Source organism: Hemicordylus capensis, chromosome 1, assembly GCF_027244095.1.
Source record: "Hemicordylus capensis ecotype Gifberg chromosome 1, rHemCap1.1.pri, whole genome shotgun sequence".
Classification (NCBI taxonomy): domain Eukaryota; kingdom Metazoa; phylum Chordata; class Lepidosauria; order Squamata; family Cordylidae; genus Hemicordylus; species Hemicordylus capensis.
In genome coordinates, this window is record NC_069657.1 from 157,785,269 (window position 1) to 157,805,351 (window position 20,083).

Sequence of the window (20,083 nt, forward strand, 5' to 3'; positions counted from 1 at the left end):
CCTGCTTTATCACAGGAGATTGAATTGTGGAGTCCTCCTTGGAGCTCTATAAATCATACAGTCCTGTGGTTTTATTAAAAGAACCTCTTCTGCTATGCTATGCTGCCAGGTAAACTCAACAAGATTGTTCATTAAAAGAATCCTCCAGCAAATCTATCAGAGAGGAACTCTGACTGTTCCAGCCAGATTCTATCACTGCTCTTCATCAGTGGGAAGGAGAACAACAGTAAGAAGGTTAAGAAGGTCAGGCACCTCAGGTTTCCATTGTCAGCCAGGTTAAAGAAAATCACGAGTTCTGATTAGGTTACACCTCACACCTATTCTGGCCTGCTCATGGACTTGGAGCTGCTTCATGTTCAAACAAAGGCAGGAATGTAGCATATTGTATCTCTAATACAAGGGGAGGGAGAGATTTGTATGCTGGTATGTGACCTTCACCGTTGGGCTGTGCAGGTGCCACTCACAGGTCTCCCTATTCAGGCTGTGATACTGATCCCAGACTCCAATGGGGGGGGGGGGGAGAGTGTGTCAGTAGTAAGAAAGCTGCTCTGTTTCTTGCCCCCCTCCTCCTCTTTATCTCCAAGAACAATTTTCCTTTTGATTTTGCTTGGGTTTGTGGGCTGAGACACTGTTTTCTTTTCAAGGACTTACCCTTGTACTATATACTTTTTTCTCTTTCCTGAGTTACAGCTAACTCAGTGAAAGAGGAATTGCTCTCGAGCCACTTAGAGTCTGCGGTGAAGTCCTTAGTAGGCCCAATGGCTACATGTATGTCAGGGTTCATATGCATGTATCTCATGAGCTTACAGTGCAGACACTGAGACACATCCACACATTGCCAACAAATGAAACAGGCTTGACAAATCAAATACCACCGAAGGAGCTTGCACACACCAGCTGCTGTAACACAATGATTTTTGTAGTGGAGCCAATTTAAACATTCAGCTGCAAACAAATATCTGAGTGACGACCCTGATAGATGAGAGAGACAGTATAATGTGCATGCATGTGTGAATGAGCCTTAAGACAGCTGGCTAAAAGAAAACTGGAGGAAACCCAACTGAAAAGGTACACTGATGATACGTGGACACATGTGGTATTTAATCATTGTCTTGACTTGACATATTATGAGGCTCTTCTCACAATTGGTGAGAAGAGCCTTTAGGGGGTTTGTGAAGAAAGGAGGCTAAGTCACAGCAGCCGCCCACAGGACTGCCAGCTCCATCACAGAGCTGGCAGGGGCTGGGAGGATCAGGGGCCGCGAGGCCCCCAGAAGCTCCAGTATGCCCTGTGCGAGAACGCAGTGCATACTGAAGGGATCCCCGAGCCGGGAGGCTGCTTTTAAACCTCCCAGCTCGGGGTCTACTTGTGAGTAGCCATGGTGTGGAGCCGCACCGCAGCTACTCATGATTTTGAAAACTGGGTTTGTGGAGCGCTTGCTCCACAAACCCGGATTAAGGGGAGGGGTAGTTAGGTGGGTTAATCACCTGGAAGCCACCAGGCTCGCCTGTGAGCCTGGTGGCTTGCATGGTCAGGCGAAATTGGGCTCGTCTCTCCTAGCCTGATTTCACCTGATCGTCAGAATAGCCTCTGTCTTATACAAGAAACTGATCTGGATGTAAGATCAGAAGACTAACCAAGCCATCTAGCGGCTACCAACATTTTCCCCAGAGTAAATAATACGTACACATTATCAAAAACCCTTCTGCAGATACTCTTCTTAAATGATTTTGCTTTTCCCCATGCACATATGCTATGATTTTCAGCAGATGCTCTGCTCCAGGTACACAGTGGTAACCAGAAACAGGGCCGTCTCAGTGGTGGTGCCCCAAGCCTTGGAGTTCCCTTTTCTAAGCTTTGAACATCTTCCCTTTTATCTTTCTGATGCTAGTTAAATCAGTGTTATTCAGGGAAATTTTGTGGGCAGGGAAGAAATTGATGTTACTGTAATTTTTTAAACTTATTGTGTTAGCCACATTGAATGCTTGGACAGAAAAGATGGATAGAAAGGTAGAATAAACAGATAGAATAAACATAAATTCTCTCTGTGTGTGTCACAGATAAACAGGCATAGCTGTGAGTCATCAATCTCCCACCAGAGGCGTATCTAGAGTGGGGCAGGCAGGGCACGTGCCCCGGGCGCCACTTGAAGGGGGCGCGCCATTTTTTAAAATGAAAATTTTCTAAAAAGAATGGCCACTGAAAACAAAATGGCCACTATGGATGCTCAAATGGCCTCTGCAAGGCCCTAGTATCTGAGAAAAGTCAAATTCTCCATTTATTTTTTAAAACTTATGTAATAGTGATGCTACAATGCACAGTAGAGAATTAGACAAGCACTTCTGTTTAGTTTTCCAAGTACACCTCCACTTAGTATTTGGGTATTTCATGAGCCCCAGCATACTGAAATTTGTAGTTTTCCAGCATTTTTTGGTCTGGCTACATCCACTGCTAAATAGTTTTTGAAAGATTAAAAGATTGACGAGCTTGACTTGTATATTTGAGCTGATATTATGGTAAAGTTATCTGAAAGATGGGTGTCAGATGTTTGGACAGGGGGTGCAATTTCAGTGTTTGCCCTAGGCGCTATTTTCCCTAGATATGCCTCTGTCTCCCCCTCCTCTCTCCTCCCCTTTCTGTTACGTATTAACCAGGTGCTTAATTAGATTGGGGATAGTGGTGGATACAAGAGTATGGATTTCAAACAGTGGGACATAGAACACTGAAGCTGATGTATTTACATCAAAACGTCTGTTCTTTGTTGCAGTTCCCTTTTTATGTTTTCGCTTACGCAATAAAAGTCTGGAGAGATGTTTTGTAGACATAAATACACAAAGCATAAATACATACACCCTAAAATGCAGTTTAGGCTGATGAAGAGATTCATTAAACATTGTGGGTCTGATATCATTTCAACCGCAGAAATATAGCCAACTACGCTAAGCACTTGGCTATTATGTAATATCACACACATATCAGTACACTTAAAAACCAACGTCACTTAAGGTTTCCTGCAGATCAAGAGCTTTTTAAAACACCAGAGGACAATCATTAAATACAGCGGTAATGACTGTACTATTTTGTATTTCGTGAACTAGAATGGCCTTGGTAGGGTTGCCAACGAAGGACTTTTATAGAGGACATGTGATTATTTTGGGAACCAAACAACTTTGGGGGGGGGGGCATTATTTATTTTATTTTATTTTTTTATTTTACATATTTTTATACCACCCAAAACTTACATCTCTGGGCGGTTTACAAGAAGATAAAAACAACATTAAAACATTAGTTAAAAACAAAAACAAGAAATTTAAAACAACAATTTATAATTTTAAAAACAATATTCTAAAACAACATAAAAAACAATCAAAACAGTATCAGTTAAAAGCCTGGGTGAACAGATGCATCTTTAAAGACTTTTTTAAAATTGTCAGAGATGGGGAGGCTCTTATTTCACTAGGGAGTGCATTCCAAAGCCTTGGGGCAGCAACGGAGAAGGCCCATCCCTGAGTAGCCACCAGACAAGCAGGTGGCAATTGCAAACGAACCTCTCCTGATGATCTCAGTGGGTGGTGGGGTTCATAACGAAAAAGACGTTCTCTTAAATACCCAGGGCCCAAGCTGTTTAGGGTTTATTATGTTTAGGGTTTATTATTATAACTAACACCTTGTATTTTGCCCAGAAACATATCAGCAGCCAGTGTAACTCCTTCAATACAGGAGTAATATGGTCTCTCCTAGATGACCCAGAGAACAGCCTGGTTGCTGCATTCTGAACCAACTGTGGTTTCCGGACTACGTAGAAGGGCAGCCACACAGAGCACATTACAGTAATCCAGTCTGGAGTTTACCAGCAGATGTACCACTCTTTTGAGATTGTCTGTCTCAAGAAATGGACGCAGCTGGCATATCAGCCGAAGCTGATAGAAGGCACCTCTGGCCACTGCCTCAACCTGGGACACCAGGGAGAGACTTGGATCCAGAAGTAACCCCAGACTGTGTACCTGTTCCTTCTGGGGAAGTGTGACCCCCATCCAGAACAAACCCATCAAGATTGTCTCCCGAGTTTCAACCCCACACAATGAGTACCTCTGTCTTATCTGGATTCAGTCTCAGTTTGTTCTCTCTCATCCAGACCATTACTTTCTCCAGACAGGCATTTAGGGAGGTTATGCCCTCTCTCGATGATGCTGACATGGAGAAATAGATTTGGGTGTCATCAGCATACTGATAACACCCTTCACCAAATCTCCTGATGATCTCTCCCAGCGGTTTCATGTAGACGTTAAACAACATCAGAAACAATACGGAGCCCTGAGGGACACCATACAAAAGTTGAGATTTGAAGAACAACAGTCTCCAAGGGACACCATCTGGAACCTGCCCGAGAGGTAGGAACGGAATCACTGCACAGCAGTGCCTCTCACTCCCAATCCCTTCAGATGCCCCAGAAGGATACTATGGTCGATAGTATCGAAAGCTGCCGAGAGGTCCAAAAGGACCAACAGAGTCACACTTCCTCTGTCAATTCCCAGTTGGAGATCATCCATCAGGCCGACCAAGGCAGTCTCCACCCCATAACCAGCCTGGAAGCCAGTTTGAAATGGGTCTAGGAGGAATCGGGAGGAATAGAGGAGGAATTAGAAGGAATACACATTATTTTGGGACCAAACAACTTTTTTTTTGCATGTGTTGTGGTGTCTGAAGTTCTGGGGAGCAGCTGGAACATTTTGTTCATTCTGCACACTTTGCTCTCATAAGAAGCTTCTCTTCCTCTGCCTCCTTCCCCGTCCTGCTGACCATCCATCCAATGGGGAAGCCAGAGTGGAGGCTCTGCTTCCGTAGCAGGCTGCAGACCCATGTGATACAGGAGCATGGATCGGTGAGCCCGGTAGGTGCAGCTTGCTTCCTTCATGTGGTGGTGGTGGCGGCAGTGAGAAGTTAGCAGTTAGCTAACTCACTTTACCCAGGTAGCTGCTACCCCTGCTAATTGAGTGAAAAGGCACCTTTTAAAGTGGTGAATCTCTTCTGTTCATCATGGGGAGAGCCAGAGGTGCACCTAAGTAAATTTGGACCCTGGACCTAGAGGCCTTTGGTGGCCCCCCTCCCCTCCAAATTAGCATCATCCTGCTTGGCCAGGCAACCACACCACTCAGGCCAGATTACAGAGGATTTGGGGGGCCCCAGGGGCTGTGGAGGCCCTGGACTGTGGAGGCTCTGGATTGTGGAGGCCCCGAAGTTCAGGGGTAAGAGTACCTCTGGGGAGAGCAACTGGCCCTATCCAACCCTAGCGCAGCATTCCTTCAGTGGCTGATGCTGGTGTTACCTTGCATTTCTTCTTAGATTGTGGGCCTTTTGGGGACAGGGAAGCACTCTGTTATTTATCTTTCTTTGGAAACCACTGGTAAACCTTTTGTTGAAAAACCATACAGAAATGTTTGTAGTAGTAGAAAACAGCAAGCAAGTGGGAAACCGTGCATGCACCACTGCGCCCGCATGCCAAGAGCAGCTAGCTGGCTGTTCTGCCTTGAACCAAGAGGTGACGTTGCTGGCCTGGCTGGGGAGATCAGGCTGGGTGACCCATGGGGGAGGAGGAGAGAGGGTTGTATGTTTCCTGGTAAAGCTAACCAGGAAATGAATTTATGGTGAAGAAGCAGGGGCCTGGAGAACTCTGCACCTTGACAGCAGACTGAACAGACATAAAGATCACCTGGTCATCTGCTTCACAGTAGTGAGCTGTATTATTCTCAAATTATCCAATTTTTATCAAAATATGCAGATATAATACCAATAAACATGCAGATTTTATGCAAAGTAGATACCTTTTGGAGACATTTTGCTGAAAAGCACCCTCTATTTCCACTTTTTTTGATGCTCTATATCGACTTTCTTCATCCTCTGGACCTGGCAAACCTAGGCCTTGGGCTTGTGTATTGGATTGTTTATGCAACATGGCCCCAATCTGGAGAGAATTAGGATGCACAGATGCACATTCATTTCTTGTTGACTATAGCATCAAGTAGATGCATATTCATTTCTTGTTGACTATAGCATCAAGTGGTAATGTATAGTGTGAATGAGCCATCACAGATTAATCACCACCTTTGATCCTCCATAGCATCTTTTGTCAAACCAAATGCAATGCTTTTCAGTGGAGTCAGTTCACACACTAGCAGTCATCTAGTGTACAGAAATCAAATGGCATGTACATATATGTGAGCCAGACCTTAAAGCCAAACTAGATGTGACAGCAAGCATATCATGGTATTTCTGTGTATGTGTGTGTGTGTGTGTGTGTGTGTGTGTGTGTGTGTGTGTGTGTGTGTATTAAAGCAGTTGTGAGGGGGAAGAAGGTTGACCTGAACTGGGACTGTGATACAAGGGGAGGAGACTATCCACTTCCCCCCACAATACAACCCCAGCAAAATTCATTCCCTCTAAGTTGCTGTTTGTCCTAGGAGGATAGATTCTGTTGGTGGCATGCTCTCTCTCTCTCTCTCTCTCTCCCTCGCACACACGCACACACACACACACACACACACACACACACACACACACACACAATATGCCATGATCTCAGTCTAGATCAAGTCTCCTGCAGTTGCTATTTAAACAAACACATATACACAATTTAATCCTTAGTGATGCTTAGGATCGATTGACCATATGGATGCTTAATATCCATAGAATTTAACATTGGGTTTTTTAAAAAAACAAATACATTGTTTTAATGTTTTAATTTGTGTTGTTTTATTGTAAACTGCCCAGAGATGTGGATTTTGGGTGGTATATAAATATGTTAAATAAATACATAGTTTGATAAATCAAAGGGCCATAAGTTTATCAGGAGGGCAAATGGAAATGGGGCTATAGCTTAGCTGGTAGAGCACATGCTTTGCATGCAGAAGGTCCTGGGTTCAATCTCTGGAATCTCCAGGTAGGACTGGGGAAGATCCCATCTGAAACCCTGGATAGCTGCTGCCAATCAGTGGAGAAAACAGAGCTAGATGGACCGATGGTCTGACTCAGTGTATGGCAACCATTTGTTCATAGCTGCAAACAACTTAAACTATTTATTTCAAAAGGGCTTCAGTGATCAAAGCTGAAACTTTCTCTGGATTGAGGACCACCTCAACTTTGATCACAATATTTACTTGCCAAATTACTTACCTCTCTGGGGAAAAAAATGTATGTTTAATTTGGTTGATTTTAACTAATTAAAAATCAAATACATCACACATGCAGGCAGGAGAATCATTAGGGGGTTGCTCAAGGGGCACAACCCCGCAGTGAATTGCTCAGAGTCTCAAGTCTCATCAACCACCTTCCTCTTCCATGACTGCTTCCAGAAAGGAAGTGCAGCAGTGGAGGCACCTGCCCAGAGCATGGAAGAGAATTGCTATCCTCACCCTGCTCTCTGCTGCTGCTTCCACCTTCATAGATGCTATATTGTAATATTTGAAACTTTTAAAAACATATGTAATTATTATTGTGGGGGATTATAATCAAGTTTAATTATCAAAAGGAGGGCTGTGGGCCTGGGTACCTAGCAATACCACCACATGCAGGAAATAAAACTGTTTAAGAAAGTGGAAATGTATCTTAGCATATAGTTATTTCACAGATAAACATCCCCCCGTCCTCACCATAGCTCTTCCAACAAAGCTCTGCCTCTGACTTGCCATCAAATAAAAACCTAATTCAATTTTTTAAAAAATTCAACAAAAGGTTGCCCAGGAACTCTGCAGCACTCAAACAAAATTCTCAGATCCACGCAATGCCCTATAGAGAGCAATAAAACAGCAGATGGTTAATTACTACAAGACATATCACTGCTGAAGACACATGTATGAAAAGGTTCTACTTTGGTAGACTTCATGGTCATAATTGGCTTTCAATTTTTACCCGAAGCAAACCAGGTGATAAAGCTGGAATTATTATTTTTCCCCAAAAGCAGCTGTAAATGTAGCAAAATAACTCATTTTTGGTTTGAGAAAGTCCAGCTGTTTCAAACAATCATCTGCTAGTGAGATCCAACCTTGTGAAGAACTGGGATGCGAATTCCAAATGTTTTAGAACAGTTGCTTTGATATAAACACCACCATTCAGTCTGCTAATTCAGTCACATATTTTAGGGCCCTGAAGTTCTATGGTCTTCCTCTACAAAAAACATACCTCTGTCTCCCATTAGCTGATCAGGAGCATAATTAGCACAAATGGAAATAAGAAGCTCTGTGGAAAGGAAACTTGCACAAATCCTTCTGAAAGCTCAAGAAAACTTCTGAGACAGCTTCTGCTTTTGGCCTTCCTATCTGTTCCTGATGCTATCTTAAAGAGGTTAAAGGTAGGGGCAGAGGTCAGACTGTAAAGGAGAACAGGGCAAAGTTAATACTATTCTTCATCCTGTCTTCATATTGTTTTTGCTCATGTGGAAAAACACACAGATCCAATAGAAGCAGAAACATATATTAATATTAACACACTGAGAGAGAAAAGAAAATGCAATGATATTTAGTATCTGACACAGCATTTGACAATTTATGAGATTTCATATTTGATACCAGCCAAAATCAAGACATGTCACCAAATCTAAAGAACTCAGATGCTGCATTTCAAGATAAAATATCACATTTGAAATTTGAATGACAAATTTCTGCTACTTTTGCTACATAGACTTTTTGTAAAAAATTGATTTAAATCTATTCTATCTACGCCTTGACTTCCCCCTCTAGCTGTAGCCTCACACATTTTCCTTCGTTTTATGTGATCCTTGTGTCTTTCCATGGGAATATGAAAGAAATTTTCTTTTGCAATATCTATTTGTTGGCCTGGGTGTTGGCTTGGCCAGATGCCTACCTTCATTACTCAACCTCATTCCCATCTCCCTCACCAGCTCTCAGCAAGCATGTATCAAATACAGAACAACTGTGAATTGTTTTATTTTTTAGAAAAAACATGGCACCTGTCCCATGGTGGAATGTAACTCAAAAACTTTGCAGCAGGCCATAGAACCCAAAGTATTCTTTTTCTTGTGCTCTTTTCCTCTAGTTAATGATATATTTTAGTGATGGTTACTAAGATGTTCCTGGAGTTGAATCAGTGGTATGCATTGGCTCTCATGCAATCCATTTGTGACCCTCAAGTTCTAACTATTTATTTACATAAACCTCACAGGCAGCAGGTTCTCCTGGCCTCCACCTTAAAAGGGGTCTATGATATGCTTCAATTAATGGGTCCCCATTAATTGGGATTTTACACTTCTAAAAGGGGGGGAATAACCTTTATTGTTTGTTCTGCATCCTGAACTCAGAGTCTAGCACTTACTTACATAGGAACATAGGAAGCTACCATATACTGAGTCAGTCCATTGGTCTATCTAGCTCAGTATTGTCTGCACAGACTGCCAACGGCTTCTCCAAGGTTGCAGGCAGGAATCTCTGTCAGCCATATCTTGGAGAAGCCAGAGAGGGAACTTGAAACCTTCTGCTCCTTCCCAAGCAGCTCTATCCCCTGAGGGGAATATCTTACAGTGCTCACATGTGGTCTCCCATTCAAATGCAACCAGGGCAGACCCTGCTTAGCTAGGGGGACAAGTCATGCCTGCTACCACAAGACCAGCACTCCTCTCTAAGAGACTAAATAGTTGAGACTAATCACTGCATAATTCTTCCTATAATCCATCCTGAGTATGTTATGAACTTTCGGTTTTGGGGGCGGATCTTACCCCTTGCTTTGCTTTTCTCTTTCTCCTCTTGTCTGTTTTGGTTTGCTTAACACTCACACCAATGAAGAGTTCTGGCAGTGAATTCAAACACTTGCTGCTCATGACTTTGTGTCATTTTCTTGGTCCTAATCAAGGTATTACCAAATTGTGGCTTTAAAACAATTGCTTCATTACAATTAGTTTTAGTATTAATATCAATATTATTTATTACTAAAATGTCCTAGTCAAGAAAGGTTCTTTAATCAGCTTACAAGAAAAGAGATAAAACACATAACAGAGAGTACAACAAAGTAATAAAACAAAAGCCAAAGAGCAAGATAAAACTGGCCCTATAAAAGCTTGTACTTCACTTTTCCTCCAAAGAGATCAGTGTAGCTTAGGTCTGGTTCTGAGGCAATCTGCCATCAGGCAGTGCTCAAGGTCCAAACTGTTTAACTTCAGCAGGAATATGCCACATTGTGCCTTCAGATCAACAGCTGGGACACTTCACAAAGGACAATCCACCCATATGTGTGCAGTTCAGTCCACAGTCACACTTTCCAGTTTGGTTCATCATCATATCCTGGACTTGAGTCTGAGAACTGAATTTAAAAACGCCATTTCTGCTACAGACTCACTGAGTATAGCAAAGCTACCCTGCCCATCTCAGATGCCCACCTATTGTATAATAATGTTCTTGATTCAGGAGTTTAGCAATAAACAAGATACATAAACAACATCCTGATACATCCTGTATTGGTCTTTCAGTGATGGAAGTACCTGTGAGCCAGTGTATAAACTCACTCAATATTCCCCCTGTCTGCTGTGTAGGGACGAGGGAAAGGCATAGACTTCCATTTCCAGGCATCTGGACTTGGATGCACTGGATACCTACCTAATGGCTTTCCAACAGTCAAGTGGATGTGCCTGAGATGTGAAAGTAAGCATAGCAAAGTGAAGCAGAAATACATTTTCTCTCCATCATTCAGACAACTAGATCGAGTCCAAATGTGCCAAACTTTCCCCAGGCTTATGTAGCTAAGTAGATGGATTTTTTTTTTATGGGCCCCAATAGCCAGCTTAGCCTTCTCAGTACAGTGAAAAAGTCTATTTCCTTAAGCTGTTGATAATGGCAGTGATGGGTTTTATACAGTCCCATAAAACTCCATTGAGACCTGTGTGTCTTATCTGTATAGAGCTTAGATAATAACAGTAATCATAAATACTTCTCCCTTTGACAGTTGGTTCCCTTGCCAAGGCCTCAACAATACATTTGGCCAATTAAGTTTCCCAAACTTCCCTGAAGAGGGAGAGGTTGAACTGCACCAAGTGATTTCCCAAGGACACACAGGAATTCTGCAGCAAAGCAAGAAGTAAATAGGCAGTCGAGCTGAAACCAATGTTTGTAAATATAAACATAAAATATAAAAAATACTGCATGCCATGTCTCCTCTGTCATATACTTAATATCATTAAATGCCAGCTATCAGAAGTAGTCAGATATTAAGAAATGAAAGCAAATTTCAAAATCAAATATCAAGTAGGGCTGAGCCTAAGCCATCCATCCATGCCCCACCCCCACCCCCGCTTGAAAAAACAAACAAGCTTCTCAGCACACAGAAAACCCCAGATAGGTTGTTTAGATGCAGATTGCTACACCTTGTTCACTCACTCTTTATGAGAGGTTCACGCAATGCTGTCACCCATTCATTGTCAACCTGTACTTCCCCCGGGGCTCAGTTCATCATATTTATTAACATTCTTTTGGAATAGCGGTAATGAGGTGTACATTGGTGTTTAGGAGGGCTGAGCCCCATCACGAACCTGTTCCAACCTGTTCTCTGTCGTGCCACTAATATTTTGTACCTCTATAGAAAAGGCCAGTGTCTTTTCTGGCCTTTCTTGGCAGAACCATGGCGCTTCCGTCCCGCACCTACTCCATTTCTTTTCCTTCCCAGCAGCTACCATTAGAGATTTTCATTGGGGGAGAGGAGGCCATACTGGTGTTCTGTTTTTTAAAAGCTGGATTGTTTTGCAACTTAATGCCATATTAACTTAATGCTAAGACTGTAATAGCACTATTTTTGTATTTGCATATATATTGCATTAGTGCTTAGATTGCATTAGCAGCTGTATTAACATTATTTGGGCTGAGGTAAAGGGAAACACCAGAACAGCTACAGATCACTTTGCTGGCAAGGCACCAATAATTTTTTTTTAAAAAACCACACCCCACTTTATTTGAGGAGGTGTGCACAGGAGTACCTGCTGTATTGTGCATGCCCATATTCAACATAAGCACAAGAGTAAAAGCAATCAGTTGGAATCTCTTACACTATGGCTGCCCCCTAGTGTGGACATAATACAGTGCTATTAGAGTCCATGAAAACACACTGGTGTGGAAGTAGCAATGCAATTCTGCTTGCGTCTCAAAAGCAGAAAAAGGACAACTGGCTGATGCTACAAAGAGCATGTCTGGAAGTACCCTGGTATGCTAGGTAGAAAGGTTCAACCTAGCTTCCTATGGTCATACCAGTTTTCTATGTGTAGGGAGATATTTTTAATGTGGGGAATCAAATACAGTCATCTTTCACCAACTGCGAGAGTTCCATTCCTGGAAAACTTCATGGCTGGCGAATTTGTGGTTGACAGAGCATTATAACCAATGGGAAACAGGGGGTTAGGGGAATCACGGTTGCAAAAAGATGGGGAAAACCCCCAGTTAAAAATAGGAAAAAAAACGCCCTCTGACCCCCAGGAATGACCCCCTGACCCCCAGAAATCACCCCAAACCCCTAAAAAAACCCAACCCCCCCAAATAACCCCCTGATGCCCAGAAATGACCTCCTGAGCCCCCAAATCCCCCCCAACATTCCAAAAAATCTCACCAAACCGCAGATACTCAGGTCGCGGCTGGCAAGGCTTGCCACAATTTCCCAGTCGCGGACACACAAATCCGCGATTGGGAGACCTGAGGTTGGTGAGGGATGATGATGACAGGTAGTTCTCCATCTGCGGTGGTTTACTTCAGAGAATGTGATACCCTGCTGATTTCTGTTGCTTGTGTAAACTGGTCCTGAGAGCACATTAAATAAATCTGTACCTTGGGGAGGCTATGAAAAGGGTCCCAGCAGGAAAAAACAAGAGCTTTTGACTCACTTCCATGCCAGACTGAATGGCTGGGGACAAATAGTGGTCTGTCCTGACTTTTCTGGTATAGACTGCCAGAGACAGGTGGAGAGAAACAGGGCAATACCAGCATCTCGGCACAGGTAAATTTCAAAGTTAAAAAATGAATGAGCTATTTGGATTATCTGAATGTTTCAAATGCTTCCAAAATGTGTATTACTGGAGATGGGATTTTAGGGGAAAGAACACTTGAGGTCAAGGATCAAAAGGAAATTTCATTTTATTCATACTGTGGAGGAGTAGATGCTTAGAAAGGGGCATCAGCACATGCCTACTTTTAATCTGAAAGAAAATGACATCATAAACTCATTTGGTCACATGGCAATGCTTTTGTGGGACTCTAGGCATTTTCTTGGGGGTCTGGCATACAAGATCAAAAGAAACTTTCCAAAGCTTTGATGTTAAGAGTTTATTTTGCTTATGCTGCTTGTGGTCACTTAATGGTGAATGAATCACCAAAAATGGCCTATTTGCTTATGTTATCAAGTTCAATGTCAAGGTACAAGTTGATGAATCATTAAGATGTGGGATATAGTAATCTCATAAAATCCTGTTTCATTTTATATTTTGCATCCTAGAATTACAATGTGCATTCCTTGTCTGTGTATCTTGCTTAAAGAGGTTTAATTGTTATTTCTTCTCCATAGGGAACCCTGAGATCTGTAGTTCTGTGAGGGAGACTAAGGGCCCTGTCAGAAGCAACGTGGAACCCATTTTTATTTTTACCGAGCTTCTAAAAACAAACAGAGATTCACTCCACAACAGCAAGAGTTTGGTTTGTTTTGGCTGCCGGTGATTTGTTTGGACCCTCCCTCCTCCCCAGTCCTCCTGAATGCAACCCCACAGTTCCAAGTCTGCCCAATTGCTGGCAATGCTTCACCCCATCACTCCCTCCCTTAACATTGGTTGCCAGCTTGGCATGGGCATGGAAAGGCTGCATGAGCTGCTTTGGCTGTTTTCGCCAGTCCATGACTGCTCTCAGCTGGTTGAAGCCTAGCTGTGGCACAGCTATACAAGGATGGGAAACCCACAGCTGCCTTGTCAGCATGGAGCTTTCTTGTAATAGCTTAGAGGGAAAGGACAAGGAGGATACCAGTCCATGGCACCCCAACCCTGAAAGCCACTCCCAGCATGCTTTCAGCTCCTGTAGTCACCCTGCCCTTCTCCCCCAACCCCACAAAAGCCACTAGTAAGTGGGGCTATTCTGATGATCAGCAAAAATTGGGCTAGCCTCCGCTAGCCCGATTTTTGCTGATCGTCAGAATCACTGGGCTGGCAGCCAAGCCCGGTGGTTCTGGAGCAGCTAACCCGCTCTGGAACCCCTGGTAAAAAGCAGGTTTGTGGAGCGAGCGCTCCGCAAACCTGCTTTTTACAATCGTGAGTAGCCGCAGCATGCCTTCGCCCCGCACCTACTCATGAGTAGATCCCCGGTTGGGAGATGAAAAGCCACCTCCCGCTCGGGGGTCTCCCCAGTATGCTCTGCGCGCTCACGCAGAGCATACTGGGGCTTGCAGGGGCCGCGTGGCCCCTGAGTTCCCCAGCCCCCGCCGGCTTCATCTAGGAGCTGGCAATCATGTGGGCGGGCGATGCAGCCGCCCAGGGCTCCTTCCCTGCTCACCCGAAGAATCGTGAGACCCGGCTCAGTGTCTGCTTCCAGCATGCAACAGTATAGGAGAGTTACCACTGCAAACTGTTTATTGTAGCAGTGATATCAGAAGTCACTAGGCAGGTTTCACCTGAGGGTGTCTGGAAGAAGAAAAAGTTTAAGCATGGAGAAGCTGCTTCTCAGTTGCTCTGCTCGGTGTCTCTTGGGCAGAGGCAGAGCTCTTGCAACAAGCTGAGAATAAATCACCAGGGTTGGTTCGGACAAAAGATGATGGCGAATTAAAGCACAGTTCAAACCAACCAACCAACTACAAGCTTTGGTTACAAAAGTTGGTTGGTTTGGCCAAAATGAACCTCAATTTCTCAGTTATGAAATAATCAACAAAACTATGAGGTCATTCACACAATCAAAAACTGTGTTCTACCCAGGTTTGGGATCTGTGTGTACTCCCAATTTTTGATTGTGTGGAAGCAAGGTTAGAGGAAAACCTGGGTAGAAGTGATTGTGTGGAAGCAAGGTTAGAGGAAAACCTGGATAGCTTTTCTTCCTACCTTGCTTCCACACAATGAGGCGGGTCTCACGATCCATGAGACCTGCTTTTGTTAAAACTGCGGGGAGAGCGGGCTAAGCCTGCTCTCCCCGCAGATGAGCGGGCAGGGAGCCCTGGGTGGCCGGCTCCATGACGGAGCCGGTGGGGGGAGCGGGGGCCACGTACCCCCTGCAAGCCCCAGTATGCCCTGCGTGAGTACGCAGGGCATACTGGGGAAACCCCCGAGCCGGGAGACAGCTTTTCACCTCCTGGCCGGGGGTCTACTCGTGAGTAGGCACGCGCAAAGCCACGCTGCGGCTACTCACGAGCCTAAAAAGCAGGTTTGCTGGAGCGCTCGCTCCGCAAACCTGCTTTTTAGCAGGGGTCCTCGAGTGGGTTACCGGCTCAAGAACCACCGGGCTCGGCTGTGAGCCCGGTGGTTCTTACGACCAACAAAAATCAGGCTAGGCTCTCCTAGCCCGATTTTTGTTGGCCGTGAGAATCGCCCCAATCACTTCTACCCAGGTTTTCCTCTAACCTTGCTTCCACACAATCAAAAACTGGGAGCACACACTGCTCCCAAACCTGGGTAGAGCACAGTTTTGATTATGTGAATGACCTCTTTAACTATTTACATAGTTAAAGAGCCGGGTCTCATGATCCGTGAGACCCGGTTTCTTCGGGTGAGCGGGGAGGGAGCCCTGGGCGGCTGCCCACACGATTGCTGGCTCTGAGACGGAACCAGCAGGGACTGGGGAGCTCGGGGGCCGCGCAGCCCCCGCAAGCCCCAGTATGCCCCGCACAAGTGTACAGGGCATACTGGAGAGACCCTAGAGACGGGAGGTGACTTTTCGCCTCCCACCCGGGGGTCTACTCGTGAGTAGGCACGGCGCGAAGGCACGGCTACTCACGATTGTAAAAAGCAGGTTTCCGGAGCGCTTGCTCTGCAAACCTGCTTTTTACTAGGGGTTCCAGAGCGGGTTAGCCGCTCCAGAACCACCGGGCTCAGCTGCCAGCCCGGGGGTTCTGACGATCAGCAAAAATCAGGCTAGCAGAGGCTAGCCCGATTTTTGCTGTCTGTCAGAATAGCCCCCAAGAGTCTATGTGATACTTAATGAGAAATACTAGGTCTGCACTGTTTGCTAGTTCAAATCTAACTGAGGGTTTGCCAGGTCACATGGCAAGTCCATCCCTCTTAAAGAGATAGTATCCTCACTAAGGCAGGGCGGGATTCTGACCTGCTGAAGCCCTAAACCATGTCAAGCTTTACAAATAATTATAATTATAATGTTAACAAAAAGGACATTGAAAATAGAAATAATTAAGGTTTATTTTTACTTGGCAAAGATGCAATTAAAAACTACTAATCTAAAAAACAACAGCTATTTAACTGCCCATTTGCATTAGAAATACCTTTAAGCAGAAATATATTAGGTAAAATTTGAAATTTAGTCTTTTTTATTATTCAGAGGTCCCTTATAAAGTGAGGCCCTAGGACCTAGCCTACTTAGCTTGTGCCTAAATCCGGCACTACCTCAAGGGAGAATACAATTGCCCCCTACCTCCAGAACCTTGGAGCAACAGTCGGGAGACAGGGGGCAGGTGTTTCCAACTACAGCCCTTTCCCGTCTCTCCTTCATTCATGGGGCATTGGAAAGAAATCACAAGAGATACCCCTTATGGAAGCAACACAGTTCCTTCCTTTTTCTTCCCAAGCTACATATAAGAAGTTGAAGCTCAGAGGCAGCAAAACAGTGCCAGTGGGGGAAACACGCAGGGAGGGGTAAGAGCACTCTCCTGCATCCTTAAAGATATCCTCCCCCCACCTTTGAACTGGCAGGCACCAGTGAATTAAAATTCACTGACACTGATTCATTTATTCTTCTTGGATTTATTTATGTTAATCAGTTTCCTGCTGCTGCTCTTCTCCTGCTGCTGCTGAATTTTAAATATTCCTTTACTGTTTAGTCTGTTTTCAAATTCTGCTTTTATTCTCTTTGCTGCAATTGTATACAACCTTAACATAACCTTCATTCAAATTCTGTACACATTTCTATAATACTACCTAAATATTAGTAATATAAGTATAATATGGACTTCTAGATATCCCTACAGGGGAGGAAACAAGTAAGCTCTTTCCTGCCCCATGTGGTGAAACCCACTACGTCAACCAAGATACTTGCTTCGTTGACAAAATAAACCAAAATAAAGCTCTGTAAAAACAATCTCCTTTTAAGATGGAGATTTGAGTATGTGAAAAATGTTGTTCATTCAGAGCTAGTTTCAGTATGTTACAGCCACTATGTGGAAACCAATTGAAATGACTTCATGTCCCATCTGTAGTCACCACATGACAACTTGTTTGTGTGCAGCAGCAACTGAGGACACAGATTTATGGATGTTGACCATGCTGTTTACCACATGTGGTGTGGTAAAATCACCCAGTCTGTGTGGTAAATACATACAAATGGCTCTTCGTGTGGTAATAGCTATTACCAAGTGGAACAAATTTCAGTGGACCCCATGTAGTGACTATAAGATGTGAACCAGAACATATGAAACTGCATTACACTGAGTCAAACAATTTGTTCCTCTTGCCTGGTACTTATTATTCTAAGTGGCTGTGGTTCTCCAACGTCTTGTGCAGAGACCTTTCACCAGATGCCTGTTTAACTGTGGAGATGCCAAGTATCAAACTTTGGACCTTCTATATGCAAGGCACGTGTTCTCCCACTAAGTAATGGCCCCTCCTTGAACTTACAATTAAATAACTTAAATGCAGACATAATGAGGTCATTCACACAATAAAAAACGGAGGCGATTGTCTCAACAGCAGGAAAGCCGACTAAGGGAGCCTAGCCTGCTTTCCTGCAGTCATGTGCTGCAACGGGAGCCATGCGGCTCCCAGCAGCCATGTGGCTCCCAGCAGCAAACCACGGAAAGTCTCCCCACCCACCCTTAAATGAGTTTAGCGGAGCAAGCACTCCGCTAACCCTGTTTATCCAATTGTGGGCCGCCATGACGTGGCTTCGCACTGCGGCGACTCATGAGTAGACCCCCAACCAGGAGGCTACAACAAGCCTCCCGGCATGGGGGTCCCCCCAGTATGCCCCGCACACTCGCACAAGGCATGCTAGGACTTCCAGGGGGTGAGCAGCCCCCAATCTCTGCCACCCCTACCGGCTCCGTGAAAGAGCCAGTAGTTGTGTGGGCAGCCAATCTGGCTGCCCATGGCTCGGAGCTGGATCGTCTGTGGGGAGAGCGGGTCAAGCCCTCTCTCCACGCAGAAGCCCTGCAGGCTCTACACATGGATTGTATGTAGAACCTCACTATCTTCTACCGGGTTTGGGAGCTGTGTGTCCTCCCAATTTTTGGTTGTGCAGAAGCAAGGTAAGAAGAAACCCTGGGTAGAAGTGATTGTTTGGAAGCAAAGTATGGCGAAAAGCTACCCAGGTTTTCCTCCTACCTTGTTTCCACACAAACAAAAATTGGGAGCACACACAGCTCCCAAACCCAGGTAGAACACAGTTTCTGATTGTGTGAATGACCTCAATATGTAGTATGAGGGCCAAACTAGATGGAATAGCATTGGTCCCATATGATTAAAGATGGAACGACTTCAGTCACGTAGAAAGAGACAGTGGGGTCCAATTTTAACAGTAAAAGGGCATGCTACTGAGGAGCCCTGAACCCTCCCTACACTCATGAAATGTCTCCTCAGTCTACTCCCCAAGTGCTTTTCACCTAGCAGAAGTCCCTTTGGAGCTGGGCTGCGGAGAAACTCATAGGGATAAAGCAGAGGCATAGCAAGGCTGGAGTGGGCCCTGGGAGAAAAAGTGAAGTGGGGCCAGCACCTGTACCCTGACTTCTTCTTTGGAGAGGTGTAGGGGGAGAACAATGAGCAAGATGTCACCCAGCCAGAAGGCCCCCTCCCTCAAGAGCCCCCTCTTGCCGGGATGGAGCTATAATTGAACGGACGGGTTCACAGAACCCAAGCCACCTAGCTCCTGAGAGCCGCCAGGCTCACTCCTCCCCCGTGCTCCAGCCTGACTTCATTTCCATCTGGCTGCATTGTTGGCTGGGTTTTTCTTCTTTCTCACCCTCGTGTCGAGCTGCTGCCTGCTCACCCACCTCATTGCCTCACAAGGCAGGCATTGTCGGTTGTGTTTTGTTACGTTTGGGGAATAGCTGGTTCCTTTCTAAATAAGCAGTGAGAAAGGGGGGAAATGTTTTTGGTTACTCTACCCTGTCTGATGAATGGGAGGGAATCAGCACTTAAACAAACAGGCAGGTATAGTGTGGGCCTGTAGTGATTGCTTAATCACAAGAGGCAGGTACAATGTGAGCAGAAGGAAAAAATAAAGAGGAGTTGGACAATGCTGAGTACCTTGAGACACCAAAGGAAGGGAGGCTTGCAGGCTCAAGGAAAGGGGAAAGGGAGCCAGCCCTGGAGGGATTAAGCCTTGTTAAGCGCACTAAGCCCACACTTACTGGCATCGAGAGGACAATGTTATGGGTATCCTCAGCATGCTCTTAGGTGTGCTGATAGTGAAGAAGAGAAGGGAATCAGAGTGACACATCATCAGAGCCAGGGTGATGTTGCCCACCAAAATGAAGGTAAGAACAGAAGTTCCCTGGCTCTTACCTCACCAAATGGTGCCCACACTGTGAGGAGGAAGTTTAGGGTTAAATGGTTGTTTGCAGATCAGCTGTATTCCATAAAGTTGTGGTTTACTCATATAGTTGCATTCGTAGTTTCCTTCTGGGGTGTGTGGGGCTAATGACCTTTGGGGCCTATGTGAGGCTCTTATTATGATTTTTAGTTTGTGCAGGAACATCAGGAACCTCCGGTTCCTGAGGAGTACATGCTCCCAGCGGGCATGTCAGATGGACACTCTGAAGTCCAACTCCTGAGCCTTCCACCCAACGTTCTCCACCAACTTCAAATGTCAGCTACAAATGGGCAGAGAATGTTGGGCAAACATCAGATGGAAGGCCAGAGAACCAATCTTCAGCAAGTTCACATAACATGCCCGCTGGGAGCATGCACACTGGT